The sequence below is a fragment of the Ciconia boyciana genome, chromosome 2, assembly GCF_034638445.1.
Source record: "Ciconia boyciana chromosome 2, ASM3463844v1, whole genome shotgun sequence".
In the NCBI taxonomy this organism is placed as follows: Eukaryota; Metazoa; Chordata; class Aves; order Ciconiiformes; family Ciconiidae; genus Ciconia; species Ciconia boyciana.
Genome location: NC_132935.1, coordinates 160,249,844 through 160,270,482, shown reverse-complemented (window position 1 = coordinate 160,270,482; position 20,639 = coordinate 160,249,844). Strand labels below are relative to the sequence as shown.

The 20,639-nt window shown below is 39.3% G+C and overlaps 1 protein-coding gene across 1 annotated transcript in view; it reads left to right on the top strand.

Annotated features, from left to right (window-relative positions):
• DPP6 (dipeptidyl peptidase like 6) overlaps positions 1–20,639 on the top strand; it is a 427,953-nt gene that overhangs the window by 188,572 nt on the left and 218,742 nt on the right. The gene's annotated exons all lie outside the window — the stretch shown is intronic.

Genomic DNA, 20,639 nt, shown 5'->3' with positions numbered 1-20,639 from the left:
AAGGTGAAGTTTGAGATTCTGAGCAAAAAAGTAGTGGAAGTTGTTCAGTTTGGCTGCCATCCTCAGGATTTCTATAGGTTTTAGCACTTGTCCCACAAGTTTTCCTCAAGCAAAGAAATTCAGATTTCATAGTTCTTAGTGAAAGCAGTATTGCAGCTTGGGAAGTGGGCTCTAAATCCTGGGTGGCTGTAGTAATTCCCAAGGGAATCGCATATGTTGCCACAAATGAAGCATGAAGCTGATAGCTTTTCTGTCTCGGATACATCAGAGTGAAAACTCATGTAGTAAGGACTCAACAGCTTTGTAAATCTCCACCTGAAAGAATTTAATTTACTTGAAGGACTCCAGGCAGACTAATGGTTTCCAGCTGGAATTGCATGTATGTGTGGTTTTTGTATGTTGGATAATGTTACATCAGCATAAATAAAGGGTTTATTTCCTGTGAAGGTCTGAATAGGGAAACAGTTTTAGAGCCTGACAAATCAAAAATCCCCAAACAGAATATAGCCACTTGAGATTTATAGCTGTAATGTTATCTTTCCTTAATTTCCATAATTTTCTTTGTTTCTTCTCCATCAATCTGTTCATCTCCCTACATTCTTGTAACAGAGATACACTGGCTTTCTTAAGTTGTTGTTTTTTTCCCATCACGAACTCTTCAATGCTCTTCAATTCAGCTTCTTTTCTTTTTTTTTTTTTTTTTAAAATAGATTATAGCCTTTTGTTGGTAGTGTTTTTTTTCTCTTAATACATAAAGTTTTAGTTAGATATCAGCTTTGCTTGTATCATCCACACAATTAAGTTACAACCTGTGTCCAAGGTTTCCAGCCAAAATGAGGTAGACTAACATTAGCCTTCAAATGAGTGTGCAGAAGTCAGTGTGTCATTCCCTCTGCTTCTGAAAATTCAGGACTTCCCCGATGCCCAGAGCCAGCAAGTCAGTAATCACTCGTCAGGAGAGTTCATGGCCCCAGACCTTTTTCCTGTAGCCGGCTGCTGTCAGACTGGATGTTTGTGCCCATGCAGCACCATGTGGTCTTCACTAGGACTCTGCATGGAGGAAAATGTGCCTCTGAGCAAAAACTATTACAAATGGCACTAATCCTCCTCTATGATTCATGTATACCCACAGGATATACTCATGGAGATGAGGCTGCTAAACTAGAATTTGAAGTCATATGCAGTTCAGGGGAGGATCTGTATTTCTGTTGAATTCTGTAAAGCATCCAGGATACTCCCATCCTACACAGATGTTTTATTGTTGTATATTAATATGCATAGTGAAATAACACCTGAAGGCCAGGAACAATTTAAGCTGTATTGTACTGGGCATAAATAAGAATAACAGTAAGCAACAGTCATGGGCCCCAAAGGACTGTTGTCTGAAAGACAGCATGGACCATGCAGAAGAGATGGGCAGAAGAGGAGGTACTGAGGGGAAAGAGGAGCAAGTAACTACTAATGAGATAAATGCAAGCACAATAAAGACTAGTATCAGGTGTGGAATAATTCCAATTAAAGATAGAATTTATTCAATAACAAATATTGTTATCTTGATGAGCTACTATCTCCAAGAAGACAAGCACGGTAGAGTGAGGATATCTGTTTTCATATGCATTATTGTGATTCTGTATGCATGGCAATGCTGCTGATTTCTTCCAAATGCAGTTGAGACAAAGAACTTCCAGCAACTTCAGAGACAGATAAAAGTGTCACCAGGAAGCTTAATTTTTCAAGATGTGTTAAGAATATACATGATTTAAGTTGTAGACCAATGCATTTATTGAATATCAAGCTGCTCTGTGCCCTCCTTTTCACCCATATCTTTTGCACTTCTTTCCATTTCTAGTTACATAAACATATTAATTATGTATCTGTAATGAATAAAGTATAAGTTGTTATTGCAGTTACTACTTTCTCAAGCCTTTATATTACTGGTTGTGTCACAATTATTGGCAAACCCTGCACACCTGACTCATGCAAGTAGATCCATTAAGTTTAGAGGAGGTATCTTTTAATTAAAAATTTCTCATATAATAATGACAGATCAAACAATGACATTCAGCTGAGAATTTGTCTGTCAATATTCACTCAATTTTAGAAGTACCCATGCAAACACATTTTGTTTTCTCTGACTCTTCTCCCTGTATGAAATGCTGAAGAGAGAACCATAAAATTCTCAGTAGTGAGGCTTTAAATCCTGCATCACTATTGGGGTATCACGGTCTGCATTCTTTTGTACAAGGTTTCCCTGCTGTCTGCAACCCAAGGAAAGCAATCTGCTGCAGGAAAAGCAAACCTTATTTTAAATGGTCATGTAAACTCAGAATAAAAGACCATTTATTTTATGCATAGATATATCTATACTTGCATTTTCTGCATTTTAAAAAAATGTTTGAAACATCAAGAATTCTAGGGTTTTATTTCTTTTTTTGAAGGACTACAGAAAGTCAATTGTGCTGTCTCTTATTTTATTAAAAGGGAGTCCAGGCTATTGGATCTATCCCAAAATCTTCCTTTACTGAAAACTGTAGGTAGTCATTGAAAGACATTATTTATCATAACCACCATGCAACAGAAGGGCCTGTATCAAGTAGAGGATGAGAAAAGATAAAGGAATAGGAAGCAACCATTTTAAGTCTTTGTTTCTCAGAAAGAAGCATAACTAAAGTGTGGAGGTAAAATTAAAATGCCTTGGTGTGTGAAAGGGTTCAGGATCATGTATGTGTCTTATGTATGTGTGTGCAGTATATACATTTATGTATAGGTTTTGCATGCAGCATTATAGAAATATTAGCTCTAATTTCCTATTTCCTATGTAATATACACAAGATTTTTCTTTCTGCATAGAGAATTTTCAGTCTTATTAACGTAGATTATTATTTAAACTTGTTCTAGTATTTTGCAATATGCTTGGGACATCTATTTTAAATACTCTACTGCTTATTTACTGCTTTTTAATAGGTTTGTCCAGGTGGAAGACCCCTTTACAAGCTGTATTTTGAATCAAGAGGGAAGCTCTTACTATGGTAGCGTGGGTTTCTTTCACCAAGGCAGCAGGTGTTGGCCTCAGGGCACTCATTGAGCTAGCAGTGGCGAATGGGTTGTGATTAGGTGCGTGCAAGAATGATATTTTGCATCTCTGTGTGCAGAATTTAGTTGGAGATTATTTATTTCCCCCCAGCACATTTTAGATAAGAGACCTTTTTTTTTTTCCTCGGTGGTAATGTTCTCAGTTTTAACTGCTGGTACTTTATTCTTCCCTTCTGCAAAATAGTTATGACTATCCTATGTCATCTCTTAGTAAATCTATTTTTCGGTGTCGCTATCAGTTGCTGAATTATTTCTTGATCAAGCAAATCAGCATCATGAAGGATGAAATTTTATCATAGTTTACCAAGAGCAAACAAGGGGACACCTCGTAACCTTACCTGACAGTACTGTTAACCTTAATACACAAAGATAAATACACATAACCTCCGTTCCCAGAAAGCAGATTAATAAGGACACATCTCTGACCTGATATTAGTCCTCAACTGTCATCATAAAAGCAGAACTGAAATGATGGAAATGGCCTAAGAACCTAAATATACTGAAATATTCCTTCGGTGAGCCTGCAGTATCTACTTTTTATTGAAGTAAATAATGTTACTAAATTATTTGAAGTATTCACTCAATTTGGGAGTTTTAAACTAGCCCATACAGGGCCAGAATTTCTGCTTATGCAATCCTACCTGCTCTCTAAGGCATAGCTCTTTATACTGAAATGTGCTTTATCAAAGAGTCCTACTTGTTCTGAGTTTCTCGTAGTTGTCTGTGGAGCACATATGCATCCTTCTGAGGTTAAAAGTGTTAGCGACACTTGGAAATAGGGTACCCACTCAGCTAGAGCATCGTTCTGATCCTCAATATAGAATCTAAGGTTCACTTTGTTGTTTTGTTCAGTTTGATTTTACTTGACTGAAAGTACTAGGGGAATTTTGTCCATGTCCTATTTCAAGGAAATCTTATTAATCACTTTCAGTCATGCTGCATAGTTTCCTGCTGTGTATTGTTGCTGAAGAAGGAAATTCCAGCCTGATATTTTCATTAATGATTGCAGAAAGTTGGACTGGCAGTACTTACAAACGTTGAACCGAGAGGGGTTATATGAAGACTTTTCATAATGTGAACTACATCGTAAGAGGAAAGTTGTATCATGGTCATATTCTGTCTCCATTAAGGATTATACTACATGAAAGCAGCAGCGAAAGCAGTTACCTGCAGAGAATAATAGCCTTAAGAACACACTGTAGGTATTTCTAGCTGTCCCTTTGTAAGTTGGAAACTTGCAAAAATATAGGGAGTCAAGCTCTCAATGGGTTCTTGTAAAGTTTGTGGTTTGGTTTTTTTTTATGCAGGTTAATGATTGATAAGCAAAGTACACCAGCACTGTGTGAGCATCCGCTTCTGTGAATGCTCTGTGTGCATTTCCATAGACCAATATCTTCACCTTTTCTTATTCGAGGATTACATACTCTTCAAAAAGGAATTCCACACCTTCTTGTGCAGAATTGCATAAGAAAATAAAGTTTAGGCTGAATTTTGAATTTTCACTTCTTGTTGGTATTTCTCACTGGTTTTTTTGTGTTCTTGTTTGCTCATGTGGGAATCTGTGTTACCTTTCTGGGGGCTGTTTTGTGAACTGCCTGCTGGTGAGATGTGGACCAGCGGTGGCCCAAAGACTATTGATTGAGATACACTGCCAGGCACCATAGTTTGGGAATCCATGAGCCAAGCTATTATCTAATGAGTCATACCTCATGAAATGCTTGTTCCTCTAAAGTCAGAGGATGAGTCTCCTCAAAATCTTCTGAAAACATAGTTCAAAATTAGGTGCCTGCAGTTACTTAGGGTAGCTAACTTGCTCTCCTACTCTCCTAGTTTACATGAAGGATCGGGATTTTGCTTCTACTTATAGATAGTTATGTATTTGCAGACTCCTGATTCATTGCTTATATTGATATATGACATGAGCTGGTTGTTGAAATGTATTTCAAATCCCATTGTATTTGCAACATATTCTAAGTATAGAGCTTAATGCAGTGTTTCATAGTGATTCAGAAAAGATGCAGGTGACTCAGAATCAGGGAGAAGTGACTAAATTATTTTGACTGCTCCAGAAGGCATTTCTGTCATAAAGAGATACTGGGAAAGGATGTGAATATTGCATCAGAAGAGTACAAATTAAGTCAGAGAAAGAAAATGGAGTGCGGCAATGGAGAGTATTGATGCTCTGGATTGGGTGGAAGATAAGAAGCCTGTAGAACAGATAAAAGCCAGTGTTGGCGTGCTCCAATGTGCTCTTTGGAGAAATATAAACTACAGCCTCAGAGATTTTAGAGAATAAAGAATTTAGAGAGCAGTATTTATGGAGGAATATTGAAAGGGAAAAGAATTAAATGTTTCTCTGTGAAGACAGATATAACTCATTTGATATAAATTCTTGCTGATTTTAAAGTTTATATAGTACGTATTAAGAACTTGTTTGATGTAAATTAGGTTCTGCATCCTTGCTTAGCATTTGAAGTATTGCATAAACTGCAACAATACTTTAAAATACTTTATCATATGTAAGTACTGAAAGTTGCCTTATTTTTTTATTTCCTCTTGATAAATGATTTGCTTAGCTTGTCGAAGCAGGGCTTTTTTATTGAATTCTGGTGGAAGCCTTCATGTATAAGGTCTCACTTAATTTTGGTCTTTTGGTCTTTCCATTGTCTACTGAATTCACTTTGCTTCCTGACTGAGTTTAATGAACTTGCTGTCTATAGGGAGCTTTGATATCAATGCTGCAGTAGTGCTCAAAGGCCCCGGGCACGACTGGTGCAAGGCGCTGTGCAAACGCACAGATGTGATCATAAGCCCCAGTTTCATTTTGCCAAACTCATTACTTTAGTTTCACACATGCAGCAACTTCAGCTAAAAAATGTTTTCTTTGAAACCACATTGTGGTAGCATAATTACTGCTCAGCAGCAGCAAGGGCAGTCCCTTCAAACCCTGCAGAGTAGCATTCGGGGGACTGAATAGCTGGGACTATTAAAAACATTGTGTCAGGTCTGTCCGTGTCCTCAAGTGGCAATTGTGTAGGAATAAGGGCAACAGGTCCTTCTGTATTGGCCTCAACAGCTCAGCTTTCTTGGGTGGGGGTGGTAGATTTAGTTTTTCTGGATCACCTGGTTCACTCCTATATTACTGCATGGATCACCACATGTGATGAAGAGGACAGGAAAAATATCCTCATAATATTAAGCAGATATTAAGGTCTTGCTAGAGCTCTCATTCAGTTTAATAAAAGCTCTGAACAGTTTAATAAAAGACTAGTGTGGAGCACAGAAGTGCTGGAAAGGAAAAGTCATTCCTCTACACACATCTACTTTAATGAGAGAAGAGGAATTTTACACAGTGATGGACACTTGTCCTGCACTCAGACCAACTGGGCATGTCCGATCTAGCCTTGTGGGACCCACTGCCTCGCGTGGTAGCACGGTGCTGGGACACTCGCAGACCTCACAGTCAGATGGTTATTGCAGAGGCCAGTGTGGACCTGGACAACTGCTCTGGTGCCAGACAGTGACGACGATATTCTGTCTTTAGTTCTCTAGATGTATGATCAGTAAACAAAAGAGCTTGCAGGGTCTAAATAGGAAAATGCAAAGATGGAATTGATGTGCAGGCAGAATGAGTTTTCATTAATTTAAATTATTTTTTAAATTAATTAATTTTAATAGAATTGTTTCTATTAGGAGATCTGACTGCTATAGTCAGGCATTGTGATCACCTCTGCAACACAGCTGCAGAGACAGAAGTACTCTTCCAAGATTAATGTATGAAAATTGGACTGTCACCGTTCCTATTCCTGTTTCCAATTTTATCACTGATTATTAGAGCAGCCTTGATAAAGTCACTTATTCACCCTGGACTTTCTTTCACTTTTTTCCTCTAAAAGAACTCTGTAGAGTAGCTTTTAGTTCACAGGGGTAATGTAGATTAAGCTTTGCCAAGTATTGTAAAGTGTTTTGAAATTACTACATGAAAACAGGTTATCAGTGCGGGGTATTGTTAAATTATTTCACTACCAAATGACTTATCCTGAGAAGTTAAAAATAGGGTGCCAATGGTTTTGGTTTGCAATTGTGTCGTGACTCTAGAATTACATTATCGCAGTTGCACGGTCAACTCAAAGGCCATGTCGCCCTACTGTAAGAAAGACTTGGTAAGCATCCTCCTGCTTTGATGGTCTGCAGGCGTTTGAGTTGTTTGTATCATCTGGGACAGATGTTCACAAGAGACTTTCCACTTGAGCAGAGGGGAATTGATATAACGGAAAAGAGTTTTCCACGCTGTTGTGAGGGAAACCCTACAATTCCTCAAACTCTGGTCTTACACTCAGAAATGCATTTTGTGATTTTTGTAACTGCAACTGGAAGGTTTGCAGAGAGCGCACCTTAGGTGTGTTTCTGCTTTCCTGCCTCAAGTGAGTTTGATGAAGTACTCCCAGTTATTCACCTCTCGATCAGATTTATTTCCTCATTCTGGCTAAGCAGTTTCAGTGTGCTCCAGTCAGATACGTTGAACAGTCACAGTAAATTTATATCCACTTCTTCATTTTTTGGTTCATATACTACTGGTTGTTTCTTGGTTTTGTTTTGTTGAGGTAGATGAGAAGAGGGCAATGGGAAAACAAAAGAGAAAAATGTCTGTGTGACTTCCCACAATGGTTTCTGTCAGTTTGTTTTTGCTTATCTGAGGTCAGACTATGACATTTAAGCCTTTTTGGTTTAGAGAGGAATATTAAAACCCATCAATGAGTGTTTTCTCACTTGACACCAGCACCAAGTTAGCACAAGTTGCATGTGACAGGAGGAGAGATCAGTTCAGCATTTCCCTGCCCCTACGTCCTCCATCTGACTATGACACTGAGTCCCCAGATTCACACAGTCTTGGTGTCACCCACATCCTAGAGTTTTCCATGCATATAAATGCTTAGGGGCAGCCAAAAAAGAAGCACTGTGTGTTGGGATCTGAATGAGATCAAGCCTGTGTGAAACTGGGCCAGTGGTGCTCCAGAGAGGGATCTGCCCTTTTACAGAAATTTCTTACCAGTGAGTTTTGCTCAGGGCCACCCTTTTCATTTGTGCAGAGGCAGTGTGGCTCTCCTGGGAACTGTTTATTGATGCTTTCTGTCTTTCAGCTTCTGTCTTTTATTTGATAGACCTTTTCTCAGTTCTGAATAGGTGAGGTATACCCAAAATACTCTTTTCAAATGTCCTGCTCCCAGGAAATGGGATGTTTAGAGTTAAGCCCTGATGTCTTCTGAGATGCTGGAGCCCATGAGCTTTCCATGAGCTTTGTGTCTGACCTTTGCAGCTCATTTTCTCAACAGGTTTTCAGAAGATGTGATTTTCTATACTTTCTGGTTTCAGTAGCAGCTTTGATTGCTGACTATTTGTGATGAGGCCCAAAACCTCATTTCCTTTACTCTCCATTTTCACATTCCTGAACAGTGACAGGTCAGGAGGTGCTTTGGTTCTGTATAGAATAACATCTGTAATGTGAGCTCAACTATTTGATGCAGTAGGGCATGAAGTAAGATGGGGACTTCATACATCTCTGTAAAGTGGCCTGGGAGGGAACGGAAACTGGTGGCCCTATTAATTTGAGAGTGAGCTTTGGTGAATCAGGTTGATTCAGCCAGGAAGGACTAGCCCTTCAGGCAGTGAGTCTCCTGTATGAGACTTCTGAGGAGCTACAGCATGTGGATTGCAATAGGAGAGAGAAAAGCAAACCAGAATGATAGACATGTCTAAGTAGGAAACAAGGCAAGAGCATCTCGGCGTGGTGCAACCTGGTTCCATGTCAAGAGTTACAGCCTTCTCAAGGTCTTACCTTGCATTTTTGCAAAGCAATTATACTTCGAGTTTTCGATGATCTTTCCCAGACCCAGATTTGGCCATAAATCTACAGGCTTGCTTTGTTATTCCTATGTCTCTATAAGATCCCCAGCCTGCCCTGAAGGCAGTTCCCAGGCAATATCCCCACGCTTGCCTGGCACACGTCCTTTTTCTCCGTGGTGTGAGACACTTTCAGTGCATAGGGTTGCTTGACTGGAAGGACTGTAATACCAAGCTGCAACTGGAGAGCCCACCAGCTAGCTGAGCTTCTCTGAACGTGTGGCAGATCCTGTCCTCACAGTGCAGTACAGCTCATCAACAGCTGAAGGACTCATCAGTGGCTGTATCTGGCACTGGGGGAAGGAATGTGAGAGAGGCTGCAGAACTGCATAAATCTAATTGCAGAAGCATGGGGTGGGATACAAAAGTGTGGTCTCACACTGAATGTACTGAACTTAACAGGCCTGATAACCCTTTTGACTACAGCTGAATAATGCAGAAGTCTGGTTGTGTGGAACATCTTGCAGCTTTACAGGAGTTTTGCATGGCTTGCTGGAGATCTTGTATGCCTCTTTGGAGACCCAATAGGTATCTCATGCAAAAGCATATTTCTAAGGCAAGTAAGAAGGGGTGTGTGGTGAACTAAAAACATGTTTGCGTAACCTTGATATGTCTATGTAAGAATTAGCTTTTACGTCTGGCAAATAAAATACTGTGTAAACTTTCTGTGACCAAAAGATGACATTAACACAAAATGAATTGTAATTAATCTTAGTTGACTGCTAATTACCTGTAAAATCTGATTAAAGGGAAAACTAAATTTGCCTGCAGTAATTAGTGTTTCGATATGAAGTCTATGTCCATGTAAATATGTCTAGTTCTCTGTGCTAATTTATCACCACTGATATTTATGAGCTTTTTTTTCTTTCTGCAAAGGTTACAGAGAGTGAAGGACAAAATTAGAATAATGGATCTTTGTTTATTAACACAGCAACAGAACAAATATTGTATAGACATTTTATAGACTCCAACATTATGATGTTGTCAGAGAAACATAGAGTTTCAAACATATTAGCATAGAAATAGGTTCGTTTCCTATTACTTCAAATAGTTCTGCTTGCACTGGTTTGTCATTCAGCTGTCAGTAGAAAGGCAACAAACATTCAGTATGAATTGACCTCCAAGAAAGGACTGGTGATTCTGCTATTCATTGACAAATGGATTTTGAAATATTCACATAATGAAATCCCCAGAGCAAATGGACTTTAATAGCTCATAGGGTTTCGTAAAGCAACATAAAATCACAGCTGGACATCCAGAGTGACTTTTCAGTAGGGGTAGCAGGCAAGTATATACCCGCTTACTAATGTGATTGAAAAGAGTAGGATACATAATTCTCCAGTCTGACAGGTGGTAAGTCTTTTCTCTGTCTTTTTAGCACAAATTCATTAACTACCTTGTACTCCATCAAATTGTTTTAAGAATATTCCTATACCAGGGAAACTGTAGATACTATGTTCAAAAGCAAAAAGAGCGATCTATAAAGTATTCTTCACAGAAAACTCACAAACCTACACTCTTACTGCTACACAACAAGCTATGATTCAAAACACACCCCATACTCGTGATGTAGTTAGACATCACTGCATCTGCACTGAGGGGAAAATGCACATAACCCATCTCAGCCATCTAAGCACAACTTTCATGCAGCAAGATGCTTTTCTATGGAAATAATTACATCTTTGAATAAACCACCTGAACAACACACTTTAGCACACTACTAGAAAAGGTCTAGGGGCTTTATGATACTACCCCATATAGGAATCCATACAGAAAGTCACTCCATGATTATATCCTGCATTGGGAAAACAACATATGCTGATCCTCTCCCTTCTATCCATTAAATAGCTCTCCCAAACCTCACCAAACTGATTACAAGAAGCTTTTATGGAATCAGGTTGTGTGAGAGCAACAAATACACAAGCTGCCAATATATCTCCAAAGCCACCACAAAAACATTGTTCTTGACAACCAAATCACCAATGAGCTCTTCACGTGGAAGCCTTAGAGTGTGATATACTTTCTCTAACGCCCCAGATACCCTCCTGGGAGTTATGTGAGTGAAACAAACAGTGACTTTGCACCAAAATAGTTCTGTGCTGATAATTGGAAAAGGACAGAAAAGCCAGTACTCAGAGAAGAACATTTCTTGCAAACATCTACTTTATCTCTGACTTGCTGAGCCTGGTTCTCAAGGGAGATGTGAAAAATACCTTTGAGGGAGGTGATTTGGGATAAAATGCATAACTTTGCTGGATATTAGAAATACAGATGCAACAGATTCATTTTTATTTTGAATTACAATTTTTTCTAAGCCTTCCTTCTTGATAAACCCTTTCTGTTCCACCTTGTGTCCAACCGATAAGGAAACGAGCCTTATCACCTCTCCCCTTGGTTACCCTTCACAATGCTCTTCTCTCAAGTTGTTTAGCTGATTAACATAACTAAACGAAGCTCAGAACAGTGTGTCCCAGTTTGTACTGAGATTGAAGTTTGCTGCCTCTGTTTCAGCCAAAACTGTATCAATTGCTCTATAAAAGATATTCAGATCTTCAAATCTTGCCAGCTTTATATGGATAAAACATGGTATTTAGATGTTTACAGCAAGACTACTGGCAGCTCTCTCCTGAAATTGCTCTCCCATGAGAACAAGGGAGCAAAAGTTGAAGTAGGTTTTGTTGTTCAAATAGGAACTGGAAGGATATCAAAACAACGTCCTGGATGTGATCCCCTTTCTCTGTTTCTCCCTGGAGTGAGGGTGAATGGATGTTCTCCTAGTAGATATGTACCATCATGCTCTGCTTATACAAAGTCAAATAAGAAAACTGTAAAAGTTTTCAGCAAGATCTCCAAAGAAATGCAGTTCTGAATTAGGCCCTTTACACTGCCCTAATGTGCCCAAATATTACAGTATTAATGGTTAATTACTAAAAGATCTCATGACACAAGCTATTATACCATCTGTTTATGCCTCTCTGAAAATTTGTACTGCCACATAAATCAAGGTGGAGCAGAATTTGTTCCTGTACAGAGAAATTGATAAAACATTTATGTAATTTAAGCTTGATGATATCCTTGATTATTTCTATGCAATGTCATAATTTTCAAGGTCTAAACATTTGTTACAGAGAGTAAAATTTACTCAGAAATGCAAATAGTATACACAAAAAACCATTTGGTTTTGGTAATTTCTGTGGCCTGTACTTTCTAACATTTAATCTATATTCCACTGCTATAAGTTTAACTGGACAATCCACAGTGACCAGAGTCTCACCTGATGACTGTTCAGTGGTTTGTGTAGTTCCTGAGTGGGCCAATGTCCTCAAGAAAACTTCACATATCTCTGAAAAAATTATGCTGTTTGTCACCCTGGGAACTGTTTCAGCAACGGTGTCAGAGATCATGACTATGAAGCCTGAGCTGCCCAATTAGTCTTTGAGTGGACATTTCCCAGCTAGATGTGTGAGAGTGTATGTAGCTAAGTCCTTATGGGTTTCTGTCCATTAATATTAATTTAGCCAAAAAGAAGGGATGCTATCTTACAAACTAATGACTTGACTACTTGATTCTGTAATAAAATTGACACTGAATTTGAAGATGGTCAGGTTGTGCATCTATGGGACTGTGTTATTCTATTCCTGTTACCTTCATTCTTTCTTCCTTTCTTTTCCATATCCAGTCATTTCATGCAGTTCAAATAAAACTCTACTTGTCTTTAAGCTGGGGTCATGCCTCAATTACAATGCCTGAAACTGTGAAGGCAGTTTTGACTAGAGCCTTCTGCAATAGAAATAATGATGTGGAAACCTGCCTGATATGTACAAAACATTGCAAGTGCATTGTAATGGATCCTTTGTGGCAGATTTTCAGGCTATAGTGTTCGTTCTCATTTTGGGATGAGAAGGCATCTCTCATTCATTTTATTGTGGGGAGCAGGAGGTGAGCTCAACATCCTTTAAAAAAATGTTTTGATTTTTTCCCAGCTGTATTTCTCTGCAGTGGTTTCCTTTGATATTTGGTCATATTTAAAATCTACCTATTTGGTTGTGTTTGTCAGGAACTGTTGAGTCAGTTGCTCATATTCAGCAGACAGAAGCCCAAATGGTTTTGGTCATTAGATACTGAAGAAACTCTTCTGTCCAGTCTTCCCTAACATTTACTTGCATCTTACACAGAAACAGTTGTAAAATTGCATCTCTGCTTTATCTGCTCTGTAGATAATAATTGGTGTAATTCTGAAAAGCTGAAATACTGATGCTTCCTTTGGCAATTTAGCCCAACAGGAAAGCCTACAGAGGTTTTTGCCTATTTAGAGGGCAGGGAGTGTGTCCGTATTTCATTTCGACAGTGCAATTCAGTTTCTCTCTAGAAATCCATGCAGAATACCTAAATCAATGCTCTCATGCCAGCTTGGTTTTGTCCCAATACTGCTAATACAACCTAGATTCTCTGTAAATAGGACTGGAGTTATACAACAGTAGCTTACTAGGAATTGTTTGTCACTGATTACTCTTGTAAATGTAGTGAAATCTGTGTAGCGGATCCAAACTTCTTCCAGACAAAATTGTTTAGAAACCTGAGCCTGAGAAAAAGAGTAAAAAATCCATTACTTGCATAACACCTTTTTCTTGCTCAGTGTTGCAGAGCTGTTAATGTTTTTGTCCTCAAACCCTCCAGTCTTCCAAGTAGGCAACTGCTAAGTCCTGCGGTAACAAATACTTATTTTCTCAGAAAAGCTAATTCCAGCAGATCTGAGTCGATGGAAGACAGAGGAAGCTGCCTGTCCATTGTGCCACAGTCCCAAGCTGGAACACTGGCTTGCTGCAGTCTTTCATGCCTGGCCTCGCTTCCTCATAGCTTGAATTTTGGCTGATTCTCCTGTTAAGACAACTGCATGTGTTAAAAACACTTAAAAGACCCCCAGGACAAGAGCAGAACTTAGAGCATCTTCATGAATAGCAATAACTTGCCTTGCCAGGAACGACTGAGCTTTTCACTTCCCGTAGGAAGCCCTGATAACATTGTCCCTTTCACTAACACTAAGAGCTGTAACCATTATTTTTGAAACAGGCTGCTTTCATTTCTCTTCTTTTCCTGAAGCTGTGTGTAGCAATGATTTCCAAAATTAGTGTCCCAAGTTTCAGAGAACACAAACCTTCACTAAAAACGGCCGTCCCAATGAGCGGATGGTGCTTCCTCTCCAGCACTGGCCTGGGGTTCATGTCCTTTCCTAAGCCCTGTTGCTGACCTCAGGGGTGTAGTAATAGGATGATACTTGGAAACATATTTGAGAAATAAGGTCATGAACCTTTCTCTGCTACAGAATATTTTGTACCATGGTGATACATGCAAATGGACACATCTGTCTGTCATGTAGAAGTGTGTCTCGTAATGCCGATGTAATTGAAATGCAGCAGAACTGTCATTTATAGGTAAAACTTTTAATCTGTGTATGGAAAAGGGTAGATTTGAGAGTGAGGCAAACCTGCAGTTTTTGAACATCTTTCAATAATCAGGAAAGGGAGTTTATAGGATCAGATGAAAAAATGTCGTCTATCTCATGGGAGAACCTGTACCTGAACATTTTTAGAGGGCAAAAGGTACAAAATGCAAAATGACTGAAACTGCCAGGTGAATTTTCCTATGGGCAATTTAGGGACAATTCCATAGTAATTGAATAGGGTGAAGTATGCCTTTCTTCTGATGATCATTATCAAAGAGCTGGTAAAATATCTAACCAGATTAAAAGATCTTTGGTTATTAGGCATTGGCTAAAGGGATTTTAACAGTGCTCTCTTTATGCAGTGGGCATGTGGGTTTTTTGGCACCAGGAAGAAGAGTGGGGTTTTTTTTCCTTCTAGTGTTGAGACTTAGCTCTGATTACTGAGGCTGATTCTTCTTTTATGTAAAAGACAAAAGCAGCCAATGATTCAGTCTATTAAAGCCGAACTGTATCGAAATGACTGGTGATTCTGTGCTGGAAATCAGCAACGGGATACTGCTTGCATTAGAATAAAATCCAATCCTGATAACATCATTGATTCAAGGCTATCCAGTCTACATCTTTAAAATTCACAAGAAAAACAAAAGGAGACTTAACTGCTGAATTAATCAACACAGGCTGAACTCTTCTTCAGCAAACAGATTATCTTCAAAAGAAAAAAGAAATAAAAATAAAAAAAGAACATAAAAAAAGAAAAACTGAGCAAGCAGATAAGAAAGATGTATGACAGGACTGTAAAATGGAAGCTACAGAAAACAACAGACCCTGAGCAAGCTTATATACTTCTGATGCAAGAAGCCGGGTAAGATTAAATCCCTTAGCTTTGTAAGAAAAGAGTGGAACAATCTCCCCCTGGCTATTGCAACAGAAGAAGGAGGTGTGAGGGTCCGAGGCAAGCTTGCATATCTTTCAATGCTCATTTCCAAGTGCCTTTTTTACTTCTAATTCCTCTAGGCTTCTAATTTGCCTGTTACTTTGACTCAAGTAACCTGACGGCTAATCATGTGCTTGAACCATCCGTTAGAAAATAAATGGCATAGCAAGACAAGCCAGCAAGATATGTTGAATGAATGCTGAAGGCAGAAATAACATGCATCTTCACAAATCCTAAGGAGAAGATAGGTGAAACCAGGTAGCCCTTGCAGCAACAGCACGCTTCAGTCTGTGCCAGCCGGTTCTTTTCCTCCTCCCACTCCCCACAGGAGCCAGAGCCCTGAAAGGACTGATGCTGGTTTTCACTGCTGGAGGTTTCTGGAAGCCTATTCAGCATAAACTGTTCCTCTCAGCTGTTTTAAGTCTCTAAAGGAGGTGTGATCAATGACAAGTAAGGGTGAATGACAAGTTTCCTAATTCAGATCATGTCCGGTAGTGGATTTTGTATCACCAGGCTACTGCATATAAACTGCATGTTCTAAGCTAGATTTTCCTTTCCTTTAAAATACACAGATAATATTAAAAATGGAAAAAAATTAACTGAAGTTAATAATATTGGGCCAGATTCTCAACGGGTGCAAAACAGCTCTGACTTCTCTGGAGATGCTGAGCTGTCCCAGCTGAGAGCCAGACCCAGAAGGGACAGCAGTTGTCTTGGTGTACTGTCTCACTCTTCTGGTCTAGCTGGGATTATCACATTGCCCAGGGGAATAAGGCAACTTCATTAGTTGCCTAATTTTCTTTTGGTGTTTTGAAAATACCAGATGTATTTAGTGTTTTTTCTTCCACTGTGAACTGCATGCTCTTTTCTTTCCCCATGCTGTCCAGGTGCATCTGCAGGGTATTGGAAGGCCATAGGACCACGGATCTGCTCCTGCTCCTTCCCATTCCCCAGACTGTCACATCCATAGAGCTGTGCAAATGATCATTTTTTCTTTCTACAGCAGTTCCAAAGCAAAAATGAAAAATGGTTCTTCCCCAAAGGCTGGGAAAAAGTTCATAGCTTTGAACCAAATTAAAAATGTTGTTGTCTGTCTTGGGTTGTGGCTAGTATACTTTTGAAAAGAGACAAGAGCAGACTCATTTTGGAAATCTCACAAGGAAAAAAATCAACTTTCTGTTAGTCAGATGTTTTGTCAGAAATGCTTTTTGTTGTCGCTGTTAGTAATATAGCGTTCTGCCTCTCAAGCATTGGCTGGCTCTAGGTCCATTTTGCTCCTGCCCCTTGGGACTGGAGTTCTGGCCCGCTCAAGTCAATGTCAAGACTGCTTTGCAGTCTCAGTGCCTCACTGAGGCCACACAAGGGTTCGCGTGTGCCTGCACCACATAAAAGTTCAGGACGCTAGGAAAAGCTGTCTTATTTATTTTTCCACCACAGCCTACAGTTAAAAGGTATTTAGGCTGTCTGTTGTTTGCAAAGGTTTCCTGCAGTCCTCCATATCATTACTCCAGCTGCAGCTTCATAGCTTCATGTTCTAGGTTAGAAAAAGAATTTATTGCAGAGTCAGATATCTGAGATTAAAGCTAAAATGCTGTTTGAATGCTTTTGTGTGGTGTCATGAATGTAGATCGGTTGAAACACTACGTCTATCTATCTGTCTAATCATATACCTATTGCTTGAATCAATAAAGTTAAGCACATGGAGATCTATTTGAAATACAAATCCAGAGAAAAGACACTTACTTTCTTTAATCTTGGACCAATACTTGTATAGAGGCTGTTTCATTAATACATTATCTCTGGAAGGTAACTGGGTTTGTCAGAGTTAAAATAAGATTAAATGAATCAGCTATTGTAGTTCATCTGTTAAATCACAGCACTTTGCTCTCAGTTTGTAAAATAATCTTAAGGCTAATGAAGTAGGGTCAATCACATGCATTTTTACTGGAACCACATTGCTATTAATTGTGTCACAGCTATGGATAGGTCAATAAATGATGCCGTTGTACGTTGACTATTGCACTGCCAGAAGATAAGCCATTTTTTCATTACGTGGTGCAGATTTAGACTCTGCACAGATCAGTGTCTAATTTCTGCAGTGTAGAAGCTCCCCACATGGCTCACGTTTCTTGCAGAAATATCACTGGCTACTTCATCTGAAAGTGCCCCATTGCTGAAACAGCTGACTTAGCAATGGGCAGCTGGTATTTAGCACTGTGGTAGATGTGGGAATCATTCAACTCCCACAGATCCCTTTGTAACTTCAGTGTATTGAACAGCTTCTGAAAAACATATATTATCCACAGTTGTGCTGTTTCGGCTTGTGGTTCACTGGCAGATGAGAATGGCAGGAGAAACATTTGTGATAAGTAATGCATGCAATGTGTTGACTAGCTAGTGCATCAGAGCACATGTTGAGTATTTAATTTCCTAATAAAAAATAAGCAAGAATGGGAGGGAGGGAGGAAGGGAGGAAGGGAGGACTGTCTTAGCTGGTAGTATCACACCTCCTGGTTGATGTTTCAGGGGATGTCAGACAATGTAGAGCCATCTGCTTTGATACGCACCTCTGACACTCTGCAGAAGAGGTTTAACCAGGCTGAGAAGACACAGACAATAACAGTGACCTTGGGCGGGATTTCAAAAGGGTAGGTGAGATGAAGTGAAAAGGAGAGGAGAAAACAGCTGCCCCATCTCAAAGGGGATGGGGTAGGAGGGACCTACATAAAAGGCTTGGGTAAACTAGACCTCATCACGGATTTTTTTTCTCGGTATTAAAACTTCTTTTAATTCAGTCTTTATGTTTGTTTCTTTTGTTGAGATTTGATAATCTTTGACCAATCTGATCACTTGTACTAACCTTGGGTTGCAATCTTTGGAGAGAAAAGTGTGTCGATGCCAAACCTAGCTGGGCTCTGGATGTAAATACTACCAGTGCAGAGCTTGCTGTGAGATGTCTTCAAATGGGAGGGAATAACTGGATCTTTTCCTGAAAAGCAGAAATGGGGAGAATCTCACCAACTTGGACAGTCCATAGAGGGACCACAGTTGCACCACACTTTTTATTTGTGATTATATGTGGGAAAAAATATTTCTGTCTAACAAAAATGCTCAGTTTTGTGGTTTGTTTGTGGGGTTTTTGTTTGTTTGTTTAAGATATGCTGTTTTTTTCCTGGTTTGTGTGGGTGAAAATCCAAGAACTGAGTAAATTCTTGGTGAAAAAGTAGAGCTTAGAAGAGCAAACTGCAGAGGAATGAGGGTATGTGCCACTCTCCCACCTCCCCAAGGAATGTGCTAACCATTCAGCAGTTAGCTGCTCTGGGCTTGATTTCTCTCAGTCTTTCTTGTTGCGGCTGCATAAACAATTAAATATTAATTGAACTAGAAAAGCAGATTGGCCATGTGGAGAAAAAAGACACTCACCTGGGACATGAGTGGCCAAGTTCAGCTCTCAGCTCTGAAACTGGTAAATTTTTCTGACCTACTTATGAGTTGTTGGTCTCGGTCACCTGATTATGTTTTATCTCTCTTTATTGTTTCTGTCCATGGTCTCTCTCATGTTCAGACCATTCTAAACATAAAACACCTTTTCTAAAGATTTCATCAAAATTAGCACATTCCCAGCAGAAGTGTTGGTTTCAGTGACTAGATTGTGTCAGGTTCAACACTTTTGTTTCAAAAATTTTGACTACCTCCAAAGTGTTAGAAATATTTCTTCAAATGGACCTCCTGCCACAGTTTTTTTCCCCAGATGAACCTTGGAAGCTGAAGCATGAAAATATATGCCTGTTAACTTACTCTGCCCTTTTTACTGGAAGGATGAATATTATGTTACCTTTTGCAAGTTGCTAGATGCTTTCTTAGCACAAGACATAGCATATGCTATTTCTCTGTCTAGATATATTATAGTTACTATTGGTTATCTAAATACTGAGTTTGTTGCCTCAGAAGAGCTCACAAGCCCCTGTATTTTATCAGGACACATAGTGCAAAAAGGCCAAAGAGAGGAATCTGGCGTGATGAAAATGTCATACCTAATTCAGAAAGCAAACAATAAGAACCAGATGTCCAAAAATGACCCCAGGGAGGTTTGCATGGTTATACGTTAGGAAGGAACAAAGCTCTGTTTTTTGGACTTTGAGCGTAGAAAGTTTTCATATACCAAATCACTCTTATGACATAACTTCTTACGTATATTCAGGCTTACCTGTACTTGGCGTTCCCACTGGAGTGGAAACTAAATTAAGAATATTGCTCAAAGAGGAATTTTAATAATATTCTTATCTTTTAGTTGTTTTCAGCTTTGAATTTAATCCCTTTTGGTCTCAGAAATGTTAATAATCAAATGTCATATTTGGGATGTCATTCTGTCACCAGTTTGCTTCTCATAATTCTCTCAAAATTTCTGTAACTGAGATTATAAATTAGCTACTGGACAAAATTTAGCAGCGATGCTCTGTATTGAGATGGCACTCTGAAAACTGGGCTGACTTGTTCTCTGTTTCCTGTGCATCTTCTTTGAAGTTAGCAGGGCTGGCACGGGAAGAACAGCATTTGACTACTGCTTTTGCTGCCTGCTGCAGCTCATCTTAAAATTTTAAACTGCGTAAGGCACAAGGGAATTTCTCTGGAGAACTCAGTTGTGAAAAGGGCACAAGATTCCCAGTAATTCTCAGAGAAGAGCTTGGGTTCTTGTTGTCATCATTTTTAACACTGTTATAACAAGTGTGCTCTGTATTTGTCAATATTGCAACAACTTAGTATGCTGTTAAATTCAGCTTTTTCCAAAAATTGTTATTGAATGAGGCAAATAAACAAAGTATGGGGTTTTTTGTTTTCTTTTGGTTTTCTTCCTTATTCAATTAAATGATTAAAAGCCAAGTCACATAGACTCTTCTTTGAGCTATTTTAATCAGTAAACCTGCAGGAGCAAATGTATTACAGGGGCATCTGTTATGGGAGGATGGAAATGATCACAGAGAGGTTTGAGCCATACAAGTAGGAATTTCAGGGGAAGGGGGAGTCTGTTTCTTAATGCAGTCTGGGTTCAGAGTTGCTCTCCAGCGTCAGTCCCGCATTCGGCTGTTGTCACTGGAGATATAGTAAAGGGCAGTTAAACAAACTGTATTAGTCAGGGATCTGTTCTGATTTTGTCACCCCTGCGGGTCTTTTGCGTTAGGAGAGTATGACTTTGCTGGCAGCACAACTTTAAGGATAAGCCTCCAAAATCTGCAAGTCATTCAAATGCATGCTTGTTTTTCACTTGTC